At 32.5% G+C, this 19585-nt stretch overlaps 2 protein-coding genes and 1 pseudogene across 3 annotated transcripts in view; 2 read left to right on the top strand and 1 right to left on the bottom strand.

Moving 5' to 3' along the window:
- Positions 1–4179, top strand: part of LOC111631939 (glycoprotein-N-acetylgalactosamine 3-beta-galactosyltransferase 1-like) — a 14458-nt gene extending 10279 nt beyond the window's left edge. The window contains exon 4 of the transcript XR_002757781.1: positions 3431–4179. The gene's annotated coding sequence lies outside the window, so the exon portion shown is untranslated. The remainder of the gene's footprint in view (positions 1–3430) is intronic.
- Positions 4180–14911: 10732 nt separating this feature from the next.
- Positions 14912–15971, bottom strand: LOC111631931 (annotated as a pseudogene).
- Positions 15972–18554: 2583 nt separating this feature from the next.
- The window catches only part of LOC111631933 (glycoprotein-N-acetylgalactosamine 3-beta-galactosyltransferase 1-like), a 28896-nt gene continuing 27865 nt past the window's right edge, over positions 18555–19585 (top strand). Inside the window, exon 1 of one of the 2 annotated variants that reach the window (XM_023376273.1) lies at positions 18555–18757. The gene's annotated coding sequence lies outside the window, so the exon portion shown is untranslated. The remainder of the gene's footprint in view (positions 18758–19585) is intronic. The other variant, XM_023376272.1, reaches the window with a different exon arrangement.

Genomic DNA, 19585 nt, shown 5'->3' with positions numbered 1-19585 from the left:
GCATAGTGACATCTAGTATCAAAAACGTTCCGATGTAAACATGAAAATATTCGGGATCGCCCACGCAAGTCAATGAGATCAACACAAATATTTTCGAGAACAACATAGGACAGGTTAAACGCAATGTTTCTTCTCACCTGTTTTAACAGAGGAAAGGGAAAGGTAATCAGTGACCCAAACTCTTGTCTATGGCTACCATTCAACACTCTGCCTCTTGCACCCCTGCCATCCATTTGCTTCTTTTCACCCCCCCTAGATTTACTCAATGCCCACAAAACGTAGTAGTGCCCACTTTGGGAACTACTGCTCTGGATCAGGGCTTCTTAAACTTTTTATATTCACGACCCCATTTATAATTGGGAATTTTTTCGCAACCCAAAAAAAAAAAATCTAAAATAAAAATATATACATATTTGCAAAAACAATAATGGTGTACTACCACAGTCACTCTTGTGTTACAATGGAACAGAGACAATTGAATACACTGAACAGCGACAACACTACACTAGTTCACACTACAGCGTTGCTGAATCGTTGTCTCGCTGCACCAGAAGTGACACAAAGCGCAACTCACGAAATCTATGACACAAAGCGTGCCATTTTCAAACTCTCTGAAATTATTTTCAATACTTTGCATTAAAATCTCGCGACCCCAAAATTTCGCTAAGCGATCCCAAATGGGGAGGTGACCCATAGTTTAAGAAGCCATGCTCTAGAGTATTGCAATAGGCTGTCACGAGAAAGTATAGGAATCCTTTGTCCGCGATGTTTCAAACACGGTTTTGAAATAACGCTATTTCTACCTATAAATTATACAATATTTAAAAACAAAACTAAAATGAATGTTTTCTTTATGTAATTAAATGTCAAAATCGACATTATTCTTTTTCTACTATTACTGTTGACATTCGACCGTATTGACAATTTATAAGCATTCATCCAGTCACTAAACCCAGCGCCGTAACTAGCCTTTTATGTGCCCGGTGCGAGCTTCTGTAACTACGCCCCAAAACTATGACCCAAAACTTGGTCCAGGTCATTTCTGCGCCCCTAGGGTCTGCGCCCTGTACCTGGGCACGCAGGCACCATATTTAAAAACAAAACTAAAATGAATGTTTTCTTTATGTAATTAAATGTCAAAATCGACATTATTCTTTTACGGCACCTTTTACCTAGTTACGGCACTGACTGAACCTAGTTTTGAATTTTAATTAAACGAGGAATAGAAGCATTGTTGTTGACCCATAAATAAATTCAAAAAGATTTGAAAAGTAAAATAATCCAGGTATCAATTCTAAGTTATTTTAAAAGTTTTAATACTTTTCAACCAGTTTGAAAGTTTTGAGATTTTTCATTTCTTGCAGTTTACAAAAATTTATATTACAGTAAATTCTTTTACTTTTGACGTGAAATTAAACTTATTTTTGTAAAATATGTTCAGTGACGTGGTTATCCTTCTTTCCCTAAGGCCAAGCTTCTTATTGTCCATAGAGCTTAGGTTTTGGCAACTGCAGTTTTACCAACTGCTCTATATTTTTGGATCGTAATTCCTGCAGTTGGCGAGAGCTGCCTGTATTTGTCTATTGCTGTGAAAAACCTCATTTTGAATCTCCGTAATCATCATATATAGCCAGTGGCGTAGCTTGGGTGTCAGCAGCCGGGGGCGAAGGAAAATTTCGCCGCCCCCTTATTTAGGTATCTCAATTTAAAAGACTAAAATTCAGTTTCGTCACAGAATAAGTAATAAAAAATTCCGTGCTCATTTCAATCGGTCCGAATCATAGGTGGACAAAAATATGAAATGAAATGGTTCAAATTTTTACAAGATATTGTTATTATTTATTGTGAAATTTTGCCGCCCCTAAAAGTGCCGCCCGGAGCGGGCCGCCCCGCCGCCCTACTACGCTACGCCACTGTATATAGAGCTCAAGTCAAAACATCGTTATCCGTTACCTTAATAGCTCAAGTCAAAACATCGTTATCCGTTACTAGTTTATGCTGGTCGATCTCTTTAAATCTGGCCTGCTTATAAGAGCGGATCCACACGTTCGGTATTCCCCTATGCTGAGCAAACGTTTAGCCATTACCGAGTAGTGGAAATGACTCGTGACGAATATTCGATATTCACCGTCTTCTATTCCTTGTCGTTAAATTGTGCCGAGTCAAAGGAGACGAATATTTCTCTCCATGCATTCGTGCCGTCCATCCATACATTCTTTCTCGCAATTTTGTATTTTCTTGTTTTTATCATTATTTTTAAAATGGAATGGTCTAATAAAACATTAGATCATTCCATTTTAAAAATAATGATAAATAATGAAAAATAATGAAAATATTCCATCACCGAATAAAAAAATATATATATACTCATTAATTGTGTCATTTATAACATATTAGAATAGGCCTTACAATAAAGCAGTGTTAAAACTAGGAATATATATATATAAGCCAAACTGGTTTGCTTATTTTTCATTAACAGATACGAACTATTCATAACTACAAAAGTAGCGGTTAAATTATTGTTTGAGAATTGTCCATTTTAAATATCTCGGACAAACATTCGTCATTCCCACAAAGAACCCATGCTCAGCAAATAATCACATGTGTGTATTTGTGTGCTTGCTACGCGATCAACACTTCAGCAAATACTTTGGCAATTAATTATTCGGCATTCGGTGAATACCGAATGTGTTGAGTCGCCCTAATATTTGGTTTTCGCCCTTTCCAATTCTTGTAGGTATATTGTGCCGAATCAAAGGGGACAAATAGGTAATTATTTGGCAATTGGTGAATATCGATCGAGTGTGTGGAGCCAACTTAACAAATCAAAAGAATCAATAATTTGATATTCGTTTATTATCTTAATTACGAATAACATAAATAAGCAAATAAAAATTTTTCATTTTTTCCTGATTCTTATTTTTGATGATGCGAAACTTTTAAGCGATTAATTTAGAAATTACGGTATATTTACTACTATTTTTGCTTTAGGGTATGAACTGCTGCAGCGATACTGCCATTTCTTTCCATTACGTGCCTCCCAATATGATGTATGTGTTTGAATATCTTATCTATTACCTGAAGCCTTTTCGCGTAATCAATTCCACTCATCAAGTTGGTAATAATACTTTGAATTATATAATTAACTTTGAATTATATAATAAAATTTAACTTATATAAATTTATTTATTTATTTATTTAAAGGAAATTCTTAGACCTAATTGGACTCCCAAATTAACTATTAAGTACAATAGAGTTTCTGTAATCTGACGTATATAGGACCGGCGAGTGTCGGATTACTGGATTTTGTATGTACAGTAAGTACATTTATGTACAGTTATGTACAGTTAAACATTATAAATGCATTTTATCAATAATATTAACATTTACTGATACTTACTGTACAGTAAAACACGTACTTGGTTCATAGGTTAGTTTATCGTATTAATCACGATTGTGACTGTTTTGGTGACCGAACCTGCAACGAACGAGCAAAAATTATTGTGACATTGTCACAATGCTGGGCTGAAATTTTTAATCATTTTTTATTTATTTAATTTAAAATATATGTTATCGATTTTTGTAATGTCTTGCTTCTGTACAGTACATCATACTTTTCCTAAAAACAATAGAATCATACTGGTCATCTGTCTAACTCTGTTCTGAAGAAAATCTTTTGAATTGAAATCATGTAGGAGCCTCCTGTCCCTAAGCTTTCTGTATCTGATCTCGACTTTGATGACTTACTCCTTTCTTGCGATTAAGGAAAGACAGGCAGGTGGACGTCAGTGGGAATTTATAGATTTGCAATTTGATAACAACTAGTGACTGACAGTGTACGTATACATCAGTCTCTGTCATGTACTGAATGAACATCGACAAGAAGTAACACAAAAATTTGATGTGCATTGCCGTGGTTTGTCGCATTACTGGACGTATCGGACTGGCAAGTGAAAACTAGAGACTCTACTGTAACTTGAAGAATTACACAAGAAATTTTAATTTAAATCGTGATTTGTCTTCGATGTACAGTACATTCTATTTATATAAAACATCTTTTGCTTCATTTTAAACATTATAAATGCATTTTATCAATAATACAGTATTAACATTTACCGATACTTTCCTCTCGTCAGAATTGTGGATTATGATTATCAGTTAATGATTCATGTAAAGACTCTCAAGAATAATAAAATATGTCTTTAAATAAGTATATAGTATTGTTTAAATTGGACTGAGTTGTGATTATTTAAAAGTAATCAAATGATTCAATGATTTCTTTTTTCTCGCAATATTTATACACGGCATGCCTGGTAGGGAGTTAAGTGGGTCAAGAACTTCAAACTGTATCGTGAAGCTGATGGACATGTCTAATTTTAAATTACATTGTGATCTTACTATGAACCAAGCGCCACTAGGAGAAATCAGAATGTTAATTAACCAATAATATTTAAATACTGTACAGATATTTCATCAATCGATGCATACGCTATATCGATGCAAACGACAGCAAAAACAAATATCGAAAGCTGTGATTTGAAAAACATTTCATTTTAACTACTTTCTCCCTAAAACTAAAGTAAATATACACATATTCTTTAAATGTTATAAATTTATCAATAATTAAATGTGAAGTGGGGACATTTTGAAAATCTGAAAACCCGTAAAATTATTTGTCAGTATGTGTGTATATATAATAAATAAATATATATATAGGCCTATATAGTACAGGTAGTAGTAGTGGTGGTAGTGGTGGTGGTGGTTTGACACACACTTTGATCACAAAATTAATTTTTCGAGTAAATTAAATTAAGATTTCAAATAACTTTTAAAATAAAAATTTATCCCGTTTATAAATAGTTTTTAAACTCGGATTTTTTTCTGACCACAAATAATTTTTTAATACTTACCTTTCACAATACTGGAATTAATTATATAAGAAATGTGATTGGCTGGTTTTTGATATACAGTGGTACCTCAGGATACGAAATTAATTCGTTCCGAAACTTAGATCGTATCATGAAAATGTCGTAACGTGAATCATTTTTCCCCATACGATTACATGTAAAACCAAATAATCCGTTCCAACACGAAAAAAACACTCAAATTAAAGCTAAGTAGTACATTGAAAAAATAACTTTAGTAAGGAAAACACTGAAAAATGCATTTTGTAGTTGTAAATGTATAAATAACCATAATAGAATAATAATTGATAAAAAAAAAATGTAGTTTTATTTGCACTTTACCTTTGAGGTAGACGACGGTGGAGGTGTAAACTGGTAGCGGAAGACAGGGAGAAGGGAAATGATACTAACTTAACTTACATAACATAATAATACTTAAAACAATAACTTAAAAATAACTTAGAAAAGATAAAAAATAATTAGCGTTGTTTTATATAGATATATTTTTTTTTAATTTTTATTCACTGCTTTTTGCTTTCTTTCCTTCACTTCCACCAGCACTTTCACTGGATATTGATAAAATATCTATCCAAAGAAGTTTGGCTTTGCCTACTTTTTAATTAAAATGTTTCTAAAATGACTTAGGCAAATGTCATTACTCCGAGCAGCAATACGGCCAGTGTGAACCTTGTCGGGATGTTTCTTTTCAATAAAATCAGTCACTTTTTGATAATACCTCAAGATTTCCTTTATCGAGCGAGATCCTTCCACGACAAAGCAAACACGCGGACTGAGACCAACGAACAGAAGTTAATAAAAAATGGCGCTGCGAACTAATGTAATGTCGTATGATGAGTTTTTGTTCGTATCGTGGAGCAAAAATATGTTCGAATTTCATGTCGTAAGCTGAAAATTTCGTATGCTGGGGCGTTCGTATCCTGAGGTATCACTGTAAATTAAATTTGAAGACATGTTAGAATTTATTTTAATGCCATGATCAGACGCTGTAATCATGGAAGCATACGGTTTTATTATTACTTATGACAGCGACAGAAATTATTCTGTTTCTCCTCGTTTATACAAGTCTCTGGTTAGCTGTATTGCTGTGGTAAATAATTTTTCTTTCGACATTCTCGATAATTTTCCTATTGTTTTGCGTTATTTTAAAGTTAACGAAGAAATATGGAAAAGAGATGGTAAATTCGGTTTTGTAATTGTTGAGGAGGACAGAAGAACTAACGATGTTAGTAATAAATTATATTATTCGTTCGAGGAATGTTTATATGTTATGAACGAAGTTTATGTTGAAAAGATTTAAAAGAATATATTAATATTTAGAGAAATAAATTGTGGATCAAAGCATTATAAATTTACTAAAGTTCATAAAATCGATTGATATGTATTTCAAGCATCCGAGTAACTGTATAATCGTGGGACCATAGCAATATGGAAAGATTACAATAGTAAGAAAAATTATTCGTTGTAAAATTTATGAAAAGTCTATAAAGAAAATTTTATGATGTTTTTCTGTATATTTGCCGTTTTTTCACGACGAAAAAGATATTACATTCATGTATGGCTTACCTGAATCCGTGCAAGGTTGGGATTTAGTAATAATTGATGAACTCAGTTCAAAAATTGCGTTCCTGTTTACGACAGAGTCTCACCATTATAATGTAAGCGTGATCTTGATAATGCAAAATTTGTTTCTGAAAAATAGAATTATTAGAGACTTTAAACATACATTATTTGATTTTATTTAAAAATAATCGTGATGAAAGTGACATAAGTTGTTTAGGCCGCCAAGCCTTTGCAGGCAAATTTTTGTATAGATGCGTATAAAAAAAGCGACAGAAAAGGAATTTGGTTATTTGTTATTGGATTTTCATCCTAAAACGAACAAGAAGCTTTCAGTGAAAGATTCGTGTTTTCCGGATGAACGAGGTATTTTTTTAATATACAGTAGAACCTCCATTATCCGGATTTTCGATTATCCGGATTGTTCAAAATAAACAAAAATTTTACGAATTTGCTGATTTGCACTGGAATGCATAACTTTTTTGTTTCAACAACGTTTCACCCAGCACAGTGGTCGTAAACTCTTAAATATATTTTACGTAGTAATAAAAATATAACTTGACATACGTATTTATAAATAATTTATATTCAAATTACATCATTTCTATGACCAAGGGCGGCGTAAGGCATGGACGACGTGGCCACCGCCTATGCCTCGCGGTCCGAAGGGCCTCGCGCCTCGAAGGTTTATGCATTACTTAAAAGCCGCGAACGCGACGAAAAAATTTTACTCGTCATAAAACGATAAATAGTTTGTCAAATTTTTATTCATAAAAATGCAGTTTCAACTGCTTTTTATTTTATAAAATCCGTCTTCTTGCGCCACCAGAGGGCCTTTTAAACAATAGGTAGTCTGTTAGCGTTGGTCAGTAGTAGTCCAAATTCAATACGAACGTTTGTTTCTTGAAAATTTGATCACGATTTAAATACAGTATTTACTTTTAATATTACCGATATGTCATCGAAAAGAAAACGTGTTGTATTATCATTAAAAGACAAATTAAAGTATTTGTTTCGATTATCCGGATTTTTCCTTATCCGGACTACCTTCATCCCCAATTAGTCCGGATAATCGAGGTTCTACTGTACTTACTGATAAAATGAAGAACTTAAAGAAAAATTAACATATGTTGGCGCTTTTAGCCTAGACTACGCCTTCTCAACGAAGAGCATTATTGAAAGAAGCTACTCCTGATCAAGTTAAAGTTTTGTGTGAAATACGAGTATTCGATAATTTGCGGAGAGGAAATATACCCGCTGATGTTCATAAATTACGAAAATACAGTATTAAAAAAAAGATCAGGAAATTAAGTGAAAAACATGTTCCTTTAAATACAAAGAAAAAAATTTGGTTAATCAATCTGGTGGATTCCTTCCTCTTCTACTAGCACAGTTATTGTCCATGGCAGGAGGATTAATTGGCAAGGTAATAGGAAAAACAATCTAATGACGAAACAAATGGCCCTGGTCCCTCCCGAATTGCTTGCAGCTTATCAAAACCCTGAAATAAGAATTGGTAATAATATCGAATAATTACTCGAGAGCACCGATTTATCCGACAATAGTAAAGTCAAATTATTAAGTCAATTGATTTCAAGATATCAGAGAACAGTTTATGCGCCGAAAGAACCTGTCAGATTTTCTGACGTATCAGAATTTCGTCTGATACGTCAGAAAATCTGTCGTATCAGACGAAATTCAAGAAGCAACTTCTCGACCCGAAGAAAAACCTAGTGATGATGATGACAAAGGCAAGGATGTAATTATTAAATAAATAACTATATCTGTCCCGCAGTTATATCGAAAATATAATTCGCATTTAATCGATAAACTGAGACAAAATCATTGTGGATGGAACATAAAAGATGAATTAACAATTGGTAGTAAGCCTGTTTTAGGAAGTCATATGATAGACTTAATATCATATTTAATGAGAAAGAGAAAAACGCCATTAGCCCCGGTTGGTTTTAATGAATTTTGAGAAGGATTTTAAAAATAAATATTCAAAAAGGGAATTAGAAATAAAAGTTTGACAACTTTACCTGAAATCGGTGAGAAGCCAAGGTATCAACTTACATCTGTTGGAAGTCCCAAAAAAAATTTCCCTTCAATTTCTCCAAGAATATTTTATCAGTGTAAAAAATCTGTGAAAAAGAGGAAAAAGAGTCCTGAATGGAGAAACTTTTGAAATCAACATATTATAGTCCTAAATCTTCGGCATTGTTTGGAGGAATGAGTAAACTAGTTAAGGCATCTAATTTACCGAGATCTGTTGTGAAAAAATGGCTGTCTTCTCAACTCGTTTATTTGCTTCATAAACCTGTAAAAGTAAAATACTCGCAAAGAAAAACTAACGCTTTTTATCCTAACGACCTATGACAGGCCAATTTAATTGTGTTAAAGCAATTTTATAGATTTAATAATAGTATTAAATATTTATTAACAGTAATTGATGTATTTAGTAAATATTGTTACCAATAAAGGATAAAAAAAACCTAAGTCTATTTTGGAAGCTTTTCAAATTATTTTTAAACTAAATATTCCTAAAAATTTGCAAACTGATAAAGGTACCGAAGTTAAACCGTTAGTTAAACCGAAGAAAACCGTTAGTGAAAAATTTGTTTTAATTAATTAATTAATTAATTAATTAAGAGTATATAATTAATCATTATTCGACTCATTCAGATAAAAGACTTCCGTGGTTGAGAGATTAAATAAAACTTTACGAAATAAAATATATAGATTATTTACTTATCGTAATTCTTATCAATATATCTGTTACCGCTAAAGCTCGAAAGTCGTTAATGTGTACATTATCTAGCTAATCTGCAGATTAACTAGGGTGATCCGTTAAAGTTGTGAAAACTGTTCCATTTCTCAAATTACCTAGATAATGTGCAGAGTATCTAGGTAATCCGCACATTACCTACTAGGCACTCGGTAAAGTGAAAATAAGATCTTTGCCACAAATAAATGTACCACAAATAGGTGTGCTTGTCGCAAAAACCAATTGCTATGAAATTCAAAGTGTCACCAATCTTTAGACTGCACTAATAAGTAAGCACAATTGGATAATGTTACCTATGGTGAGTAAAATGGCGGCTCGTCTCTGATTCCAGCAAAGAGAAGAAAGGAAACAGTGGGGACGCACGTTCAAACCTAACCTAACCTATTCTAATAATTTGGTTGGTAATAATTATGGTAATTTATTAGAATAGGTTAGGTTAGGTTAGAACGTGCGTCCCCACTGTTTCCTTTCTTCTGTTTGCTGGAATCAGAGACGAGCCGCCATTTTACTAGCCATAGTAAAATGGCTAGTAAAATGCACAATTATATCATGCAATCACCAGAAAAAAGTATGATAACTTTATTATTTTTCGTCTGCTGTCCAAAAGTAGGTTATCGTTGAAGTCGTCTCAATCCAGTCAGTTCAGATAAAAAGTCCCGAAATTCCATATAATAATTTCCCTAATTGTATTAATATTTTAAACCGTTTGATTTTTTGCTTTAGCGGTAACATATCGATAAATTAAAACGATATTGTAAGAGGATATAATAATAGTTTTCACAAAAGTAACCGTATGGCTCCATCTGAAGTTAGTCTTTTGCATTACAGCACAATTTTTGATAGGCTATATAGTATAAAAAGGAAAAGTAAATTTAAATATAAAATTGGAGATTTAGTTCGAATTTCGAAAATACGTAAAACATTTAGTCGCGGATATCTACCTGGATGGATGAAAGAAATATTTGTTATTCACAATCGATTTCTATCGCATCCTCGGACTTACGTATTGAAAGATGCAAATAAGAAGGTTCTAGAAGAAAGGTTTTTATACGGAAGAATTACAAAAGGTAACAAAATGATGCAGTCAGACTTTTTCGTTACATTGATAAGTAATGCAAGTATGGACTTGTTTCCCGAGAATACCCAGTCTCATTTCCTGGTGAAAATGAGTCCTGCTATTAATTAATTTACACGAAAATTGGGCTGTCAAACTTAGTGAAGTTATTATTCCAAGAAACTGGTTTAATATATTTAATCATAATAACGATTACGTTGTTACATTTGAAGAGATTATAAAAGAAAAAGATGAGCCATTAGATGATAAAACATATTTTATTCCATTAGTTTCTATTAAAGACAAAGAAAATAAATTATTTGATGCAATAAGTGACAACATAATTTCATTAACAAATTCTAAATTGGCAGAATTTATTTTTGACAAAAATAATCAAACTGTAAATGTAAATGTAAAAGACACACACGAGTTGCACTTCACTGTAGTGCATTCGTCAAAATTACTTTATATGCTAAATTTACCTAACGAAGATTTAAGAAATAATTCGACCTATAATTTTCAGTTATCAACACAGGATTATTCCGATTAATTTTTTATTGTACTTTAGTAGAAAAGAAAAGAAAAAAAGAAGTAATTAAGAAAACTTATTGAGATGAAAAAATCTTTATTCTGATTGAATTATATTGGTCTCCCGAAGAATTTCTTGGAATTTTTAAATATATAGTAGTAACGCTAGCTTTATAGCTAGCGTTACTACCGAATAATAAAATTATTTTAAAAGTTCCATCAAATATCAGCGTAGAATTTGGAAATGAATTAAAAGATTTTCTGCGATTTAGAACTGCAAAATTTCTGTCTGGCGAATATATAAGTCACTATCCCATCGAAATGTCAGTAGGAATTTCGGAAATTTTTATTTATTCGAATATTATCATTTCCCTTCATGTTGGAGATATAACTGTGCCGTTATTAAGAGTTATACCTGTTATGGGCGAGAAAAAAGATCAGATAGTTAAGAGTTTATCCGATACCTTTGTATTTTGAAAAAAGGCTGTCTTTTTTTGGTGGAAAAACGTTATTAGTTTTATTTTTTAAACAATTATAAATATCGCTTAATTTTATTTGCTAATGTTAGTTCATCTTTAAGAAGTACAAAATGAAGCTCGATCAGTTACTTTTCACCATTTTTCTGGATCTTTCTGTGAGCCGACTCCATTGGAATTCAGACAGTCAGCTAATTCTTGCCACAATTTCTGGTGATCTTTTACGGTAAAGGAAGCATCTAACTTCCCTGTTAATTTAATTAATTTAGGGTTGTCTTCCATAAAATTAACGAGCATCTCGAACTGGCGACTTGTAGTTCGCTGGCTTCGTTGTCCTTTCTTCGACATTTTAAAACAAAATTATTTTACTAGCGCTGATACACGACAATGCTAAAACCACGTGCTTCACTTAGAAAATGGCGGGTTGCAGTCACGTGACAAAAATGTTAACTAAACTATTAACTACAGTTTACAATGTTAACTAAATTGTGATTAGTTAAAATGTAATAGCTATTGATAGCATGGAACCCAGACCCATCTCGACCGACTACCCGTAGCAGAGCCCACTCTAACGGTTACGTCGCCCCAGACAAAAAGACAAATTGCCGCCCCTTAAGAATATATATATATATATATTTTAAATAAAGGTAGACTACATATTTTTTACTTTCAATAAAAATCAAATCATTTTATTTAAATTTTAATAAAAGCAAATATTTAGAAAGAAACATATAACAACATTGATAATCAAGCAGTACAAAACAGTATAAATTAACTAAGGCCGAGACTCCACTACCGTAAAAACGGTGTAAAAACCCCTCGCCGTAAAAGCTTTTAATCACGTGACCCTGATATTTTACGCTTGAGCAGGTCGTAAAACCAGCGTAAAAGCGAGTTGAGCAGTGTTCAACTTTGGACACTAATACGGCCGTAAAACGGTACCATCCACCAATCAGAAGTCAGTTAAACCTAGGTCAGGGGTCGGCAACCTGCGGCTCTTTGGATGTGAAGCTGCGGCTCTTTAGTTCCATACGCAAATATTTATTTTATCAAAAAAAACATTTAAAAATCATTCTGAATCGATTAACGAGTATTAGGCACCGATTCTATCTCTCAGCCACTTGTACTCGCTTTTCATTGCACCTCTCCCCCGTCACATGCGTCGTCACTGTCGTCAGTCCGTCGGTAGCTCTCGAATGACGCCGTCGTCGGATGTTTCTATTATCTAATTTGTTGTAAAAAACACTACTGTACTTATATATGAATAAATAGATATTTTTTCTTATGAATAAATAGATTAGTTTTTTATCAAAAAACTTTATTTATGCGAGTACTATTTATTGTTGGCAAGAAAAAATTTTGTGGCTCTTTAAAAACTTTGAAATTTTGTAAATTGTAATTTTGGCTCTTCCGACTCAAAAGGTTGCCGACCCCTGACCTAGGTCATTGTGACACGGTGCGAAAATGGCGGAAAACGAGCTTTTGTGTACGTTCCCTCGTGGATAATGTAGAATAGATCTGGAAAGATTTATCGAAAATATCCGAAAGTATTCGTGTATCTACGACAAGAAGTATCCCGATTATAATAATGGCTGCCTAAAACACGCGATATGGACGACCAAAGGAAATTCCTTCAATTTAGAGGAGTATATAATGAAAAAAGCTAAGCTTACAAGTGCTGTATATTATCTTAATAATACGATAATAAAAGTTAATATATGAAAGTAAAGATATTATTTTTACTACATTTGTAATTATAGTACAGAAAAAAACTTGTAGAATATAACCATTGTCTTTATAACTTCGATAGTACTGTCGCCGTAAAAACTTCGCTAGCCGGACCTCTACCGCAATCCAGACGCAAACGCAAGTACGTCACGTGATTAAAAGTTTTTACGGCGAAGGTTTTTACGCCAGTTTTTACGCTAGTGGAGTCTTGGCCTAAGAAATATCTGTACCTAGCCTCAAATTGTTAATCATATAACTTTTTACATTTTTAAATGCTATTAAAAATGTATTATTGCACAAACAATCAAAATGCCATTATTTTGAAAATAAAACAAGGTAACATCAACTCCACTAATAGCACAAAAAACTTTTTTCTTACTTTCAGTTCTGCAAACTTTTTTATTGTATCTTTTAAATTTACTTGATCAGCAATTTCATGCTCAATTGCCAACATGGCCAAACCATTAAGACAATTTGGTATAGTATTCGAACGTAAAAAGTTCTTAATTAATTTTAACTTAGAGAAACTCCTTTCGCTACTTGTTACATTTATTGGTATCGTTAGCAATATTCTTAAAGCAATGGTAAGATTTGGGGCAAAATTTAACTTTGTAATTAAGCTCAGTACATTGCTTAGGCTTTCTTTTTTGCCCAGAAGAACAGATACTGCTGAAATTTCCTCTGCTAATTCTATCCCCTTTATATCAACAGAATCACCCATCAGTTAAAATGCATTCTAAATTCTTACAGCGTTTTAGTAGCATTTCTTTGGACATGATATTTAAATCGTATATACAGTATTATATAAGAATTGTAAATAGTTACTATGGTTACTAACTTGTTCAAATCTAGCATCTAGTGCATTTAATGCTTGATCGATTGTAAAATAAAAAAACTCTATTTTATATTTTTCTTTTGAATCTTTGATGGGTTCGTATAAGAAGTTTCTTTTCTTTCTTCTAACATGGTGTCGTGTTATTGTTGATCCAAAATTAGCCTCCACATCAATTTCGGTAGCAAGTTCTTTTGCATCAATAATAGTTTCATCGAAGACGAATCCGATCAAAGATTCTTAAAAAATATTTTGCAGTTTTGTAAAAGATCAAGTGCAAAGGCTAGATCAAAATCTTTGCTTATTAGATTAACGGAATTTAATATTTTATGCCAAATAACTAATTAACAAAAACTCTTAAATTGTTTAATACAATTTAATAAACCCGAGGCCTCGTCTCTTATTAAATTATTAATTTCTAGGCTTTCGTAAATGCTTAGCGAGGTGTCGTATACATCTCCCAAATGAAATCTCAAAGGCTTTAAGGTGTCTATCCTACTTTCCCATCTAGTGTCACTCAATGGTTTCAAAGCTAAACCTTGAACATGTTTTAAAAGTATTGCCCATCGAAAAGTAGATGCGAAAAAAATAAATATATTTTTTGGACCGTGTTAAAGAAATTAGAAGCTTCCAAGGATGCTTTTGCCATATCATTAACAACAAGATTGAGAGAGTGGCTACTACATGGAACATAGAATGCTCGCGAATTATATTGTTTAATTCTAGATTGCACTCCTGCCTTATCGCCCCTCATATTGGATCCGTTGTCGTATCCCTGCCCTCTGATATCCTACAAATTTAAACCCAAGTCATTATGTTCTCCAATTATAATATCAGACATTTGTTTTCCTGTGGATCTTTCGACTGGTAAGAAGCCAAAAAAGCTTTCATTAATTTTAATTTCAACATCAGCGTCAAATTTATTGATTGAAACATATCTGATTACAAGAGTCATTTGCTCTACTTACTAATGTCAGGAGTACAGTATAAAATTATAGAAAAATATTTTCATTTTTTACTTCATCAATAATATGAGACTTTACACTTTGATGCAGCAGATCTATTGATATTATCTCGTTTTGTATATTTTTTTCCGAGATAGTGAGCTTTAGTCTCTTCTTTTTTTTAGCACTCTACGGACCTGCTCTTCCATAATGGGATCAAATTGAGATAGCAACTCAACTATTTTTAAGAAATTACCGTTTTTATACTCAAACAACTTGTCGCTTGTACCTTGAAAAGCCAGACCACTTTTATCTAGCATTTTAGTAATTGCTACGATTCTTAGAAGCACCTTGTTCCAATGATTTGTTTCGGCATTAATAATTCTTTGAGAGGCCGCATCTATAGTTTTACAACACTTTAACCTTAGGTTCATTTCTAGCCATGATTTTTGGGCCTGAATATGATTTTTGGAAATTTCATGCTCTTTTAAAGTTTCGCCGAGGTGTTTCCAACTTTTAAAACCCTCCTTTGAAAGCCGGAACTACACAGCCGGAAATTTTGCAACAGAAACAATAAACGCAGTTTTGGGAAAGAGAGTACGCTAGCCAGTCTCGTAAAACTTGCTCTCCATTGCTTAAAATTCGTGTACTGTATAATAATTCACGCGAAAATGTCGACCAGTGTCATTGGTAGGAAATTTGTAATTATGCAATGGTTTAGGTGGACCTTGTTTTACTAAAAAACTTCTTTCGGTGTCTCCTAAAATTCTTGGCCACAATGCTTGATCTGTACTCAAAGTTTGTAGAATGCTTTCTGTGGGAGTCATGTTGGTGTCAATTTTTTCAATGCTTTCATCTGGTGATGATAGAGTCAGAGTGTCGTCAGTTCCAATTAATTTAGAAACTTCGTCCATTTGTTTGTCATCATCATCCTCTGACGATTTTGTATTTTTTTTTATAACCGGACTCGATGTTGGATTCTCAGAGTCGTCATTTGTTTTGGTACAACTCTGGATATAATTTTTTAACGCGCCAGCTTGTTTCTGCCTTTCGGCTTTCTTTTCCAGCCTTCTTTTCTTTGTAATGGTAATCAGGCACTTTTCTTTGACCGTTAGACATTCTGGAAGAGGCACGCGCATAACTCAAATTAAACAATGTAAACTATAAAATAATATTTTAAAAAAATAAATAAAGATTTATCCTTGTTCTAAATAAGCTAAAACTGTAATTAACATAACTTCAAAATTATATTCTGTCAATGGACATAAAAAATATTTATGGCTTACACATAATATTTTTCGTATCCTGTGAACGTAAAGAAAGTCTAGTGTTTTTATATATGTATTTTATAATAACAAATATTTCAGCAAACAATAAATAGTCATTAACTTCTTACGAGTCATGTTGGTTTAACTGTCACTATCTCAGGTAATTAAGTTTTATTATATACGTAACATATAAACCATTGTACGTGTATCCTAATTTTTTCAATGCACTCTGTAAATTTGTAAACCTGTAATCAATATACTGATAAATATGTAATAATAGGACTGAAGAGGGGCGTTAAGTCCGAAATGCATATTTCGTTCACACGAATAAAACAACCTTTTTCCTCTGAAAGTGTTCCTGTGTGATATATTCTCAACGGGAACATTGTGCTAAGAAAATATGTATGTATATAATTCTCATTAATCCCTTTTCTTCCTGATTCAGAGTTTTCGAGAATTCCGAAGGTATCCCATATTAATAATGTATATACAGGCTTAAATATAAATTTTTTGACTACCTTTTCTTACCCTTAACGAAAACACCCAAAAATATTTAAAAATGAACACAAATTGTAAGCAAAAACTAAACAGGTCTAATCCAGGGATGTCCAATCTGCGGCTCGTGGACTGCACTTTGGCCCACTGCACCCTAAATTTTTTAGGTACATTTTCATTTATTTTGGTAAAGTATGTTGTAAAAATTATTCTCGTTTCACTGGATACACTTTGATGTCATAATGACATAATTGCTACTAGAAAATTGTTTTATCTAGAAAACTGTTAGGCATGTGGGGTAGTACTGTACATGCTGTTTCTTTTCGTGCATGAAAAACATCAAAACTGCTGGAACAAATAGGTTGAGTGATTTCCCATTTAAATGAAATTTTCCATTTAACTAACATTCTTACAATTAAGACTACTACATAACATAAAAGCAGATATTGACAATATTATAAAAGGAAGGCAATGTCAAAAATCTCATTGAATTTATTTTTATTTTGTGTGAGTATAATTTATTTTTTTACTCTCAATAAATAATACAGTATTTTTGTAATTATATATATTTGTTATTAAAAATTGATAATCACATTTTGAACTTTTTTAAAATTATATTTATGTAAGTACGTTTGTGGTCCGCTAAATATACGTAAATTTCTAATTTTGTCCATTAGGAAAACAACTCTTGGTCTAATCAATTTAAAGTCTAAAATAGTGAAAGTGACAGTAAATAGAAATATAAATATTAATGACATTTACATATAAATAAAGTTTAAAACAGAATTAAAGTAGTATTTATTAGCAGTCCTTAAAACGATAAAGCAAAATTTCGAAAAACGAGAAAAAAACGAGAAAAAAAAAAACGAGAAAATTTCAAATGTTTACAGATGACTTTCTCTATGTTGAAGCCAATCTTACACCACAAAGTACTCGAAGTGGCAGAAATATTTTTACGCCACTGAGCTACTAATAGCTCTAACGTGGCTGGATGGCCGAGCGATCAAGGTGGCAACCTACCGCTCTGAAGAACGGATCGAAAAATCCCTAGGAATTTTTTAGGGGGTGGTCCGTTTGGATACGTCGGGGCCCGTCTCTCACCACCCGGTAGCCCCATTGTTGGTTGTGGCCGAACCCATAATGGGCTTCAAAAAGAGGCGCCCATAAGGCGGAAAGAGTTTAAAAAAAAAGCTCTAATGCCCGTAGCATCAGAACTATTGATAGATCAGAGACCAGTATATCTATCGATTCTGTTAATGGTGAGTTTTGGTACATTTCTTTTTACAGAAAAAGCCTGAAATACTATTATACCGAATTTGGTTTGATTTGGACTGCAAAATATCTCTCTAGACAGCATTGAACATGAGAACTTTAATTACGATTACCCAGTATTTTTGTGAGAGTTCACTCACGTGAAGTGTTATAACCATCCAACAAATTTTGTTGTCGTTGGATGTTGCATTACGCATCATTTTCTATCCTTAAAAAAATTTTGCCCAATTACAGCATCCTATATTACAGTTGTCGGAAAATAGCCGCTTAGATTAGTAATTTATATAATAATATTAATTCAATTAACCAAACTGTAAGTTTTAATTTTTGACATGTTTCTCTACTTTAATATTACAGGGCGCTTAAAATGTAAATTAAAGTATACATCCAACGTCAACCAACCATACATTTTCATGTTCCAAGAAAACATAAACACGAGGCGGAATAGCCATCGCGGCTAACGCCCAACCATCTCGCCAGAGGGCGGGTAAGCAATCTAGTAAGTAAAGTTAACATAAAATTAAATTTATATTTAAAGAGATAGTTCATCAATATTTTAAAATAATTATTAAACTAATTAACTATTTAAATAATCCTGCCAATGACAGTTTTAGAAACGCTTTAAGTTATGATAAATTAAAACAACAAACGAAATGTCATCAAGTTAGGTGGCGCTACCATCAAAGTCAGCTTGGCTAGCTGTCGGTTTGTAGTGACTGTCTGAGGAGATAAGGGAAGGAGGAAGGTGTTTGGTCATGTTTTATCCTGTTCAATTACGGTTACGTTACTCAGTTTTACGCATATGTCGATATATAAAACTTTCCAATATCGACTATTAGTATCAACACGTAGTCACAGTCATATGTGGAGGGTATTAACCTTTATAATAGGTAAGTGTTGAACATTGCCGTCGTCTTGCCCGTCCAGATCAGTTTGTGAAGTTTATAATTTATTTTATATAATTTCTGGAAATCTTGTAATCATGTAACGATAGACACTAACTAGACACTGGGATTTTTTTTTAATTTGCATTTACAGGATACAGAGTTCACATGGGATGATGATAACATTTTTGTTCCAAAAACATACTTATTGTTTTAAAAAAAATCTATATTTTTCTAATGAATGAATTATATGTTATGGAATTGTTTCTCATTAATTAATTAATGAGAAACAGCTCCGAACTCATAATGGTATTGTTATCATTAATTCATACTTGTATAAAATATAAGTACAGTAGTTTCAATACAGTATATCTAGAAAGATACGTTGTAGTAACCTACAAACCATTCAAGATATTTCCTAAGTATTAAGTGTATTGGATCAAAATGAAAATTTTCTATTGACATTTATTCCTGATGATAACAATAATTTCCACTGGAATTTCTCAATGTATATCGGAGATTCTAAATATTGTTTATAAATATATTAAACACTACCTGTTCCCGTGCAAATACGTTTCGAAATTATTAGCTCAAATATATTGTAAACATGCGACCCAGCAACTGAATAGGAAAATAAATTAGTTCAATAATTTTCCGTATAATAACATTTTTAACGTTAAAATTTTATAAAGCTTTAATAATTTAATACGAATTTTTTTTATATAAGATAACCGTACTGTTGAAATACTTTTTTTCAGAGGATTATTAAAGTATTCATTGAGTAATTGTACTGTACTGTATTTAATTTTCAGTCGAGGTAATTTATTAAATTTT

This window comes from Centruroides sculpturatus, unplaced genomic scaffold (genome assembly GCF_000671375.1).
Source record: "Centruroides sculpturatus isolate CEXI.00-Female unplaced genomic scaffold, Cexi_2.0 scaffold666, whole genome shotgun sequence".
Classification (NCBI taxonomy): domain Eukaryota; kingdom Metazoa; phylum Arthropoda; class Arachnida; order Scorpiones; family Buthidae; genus Centruroides; species Centruroides sculpturatus.
This window is presented reverse-complemented; position numbering and strand designations above follow the sequence as displayed.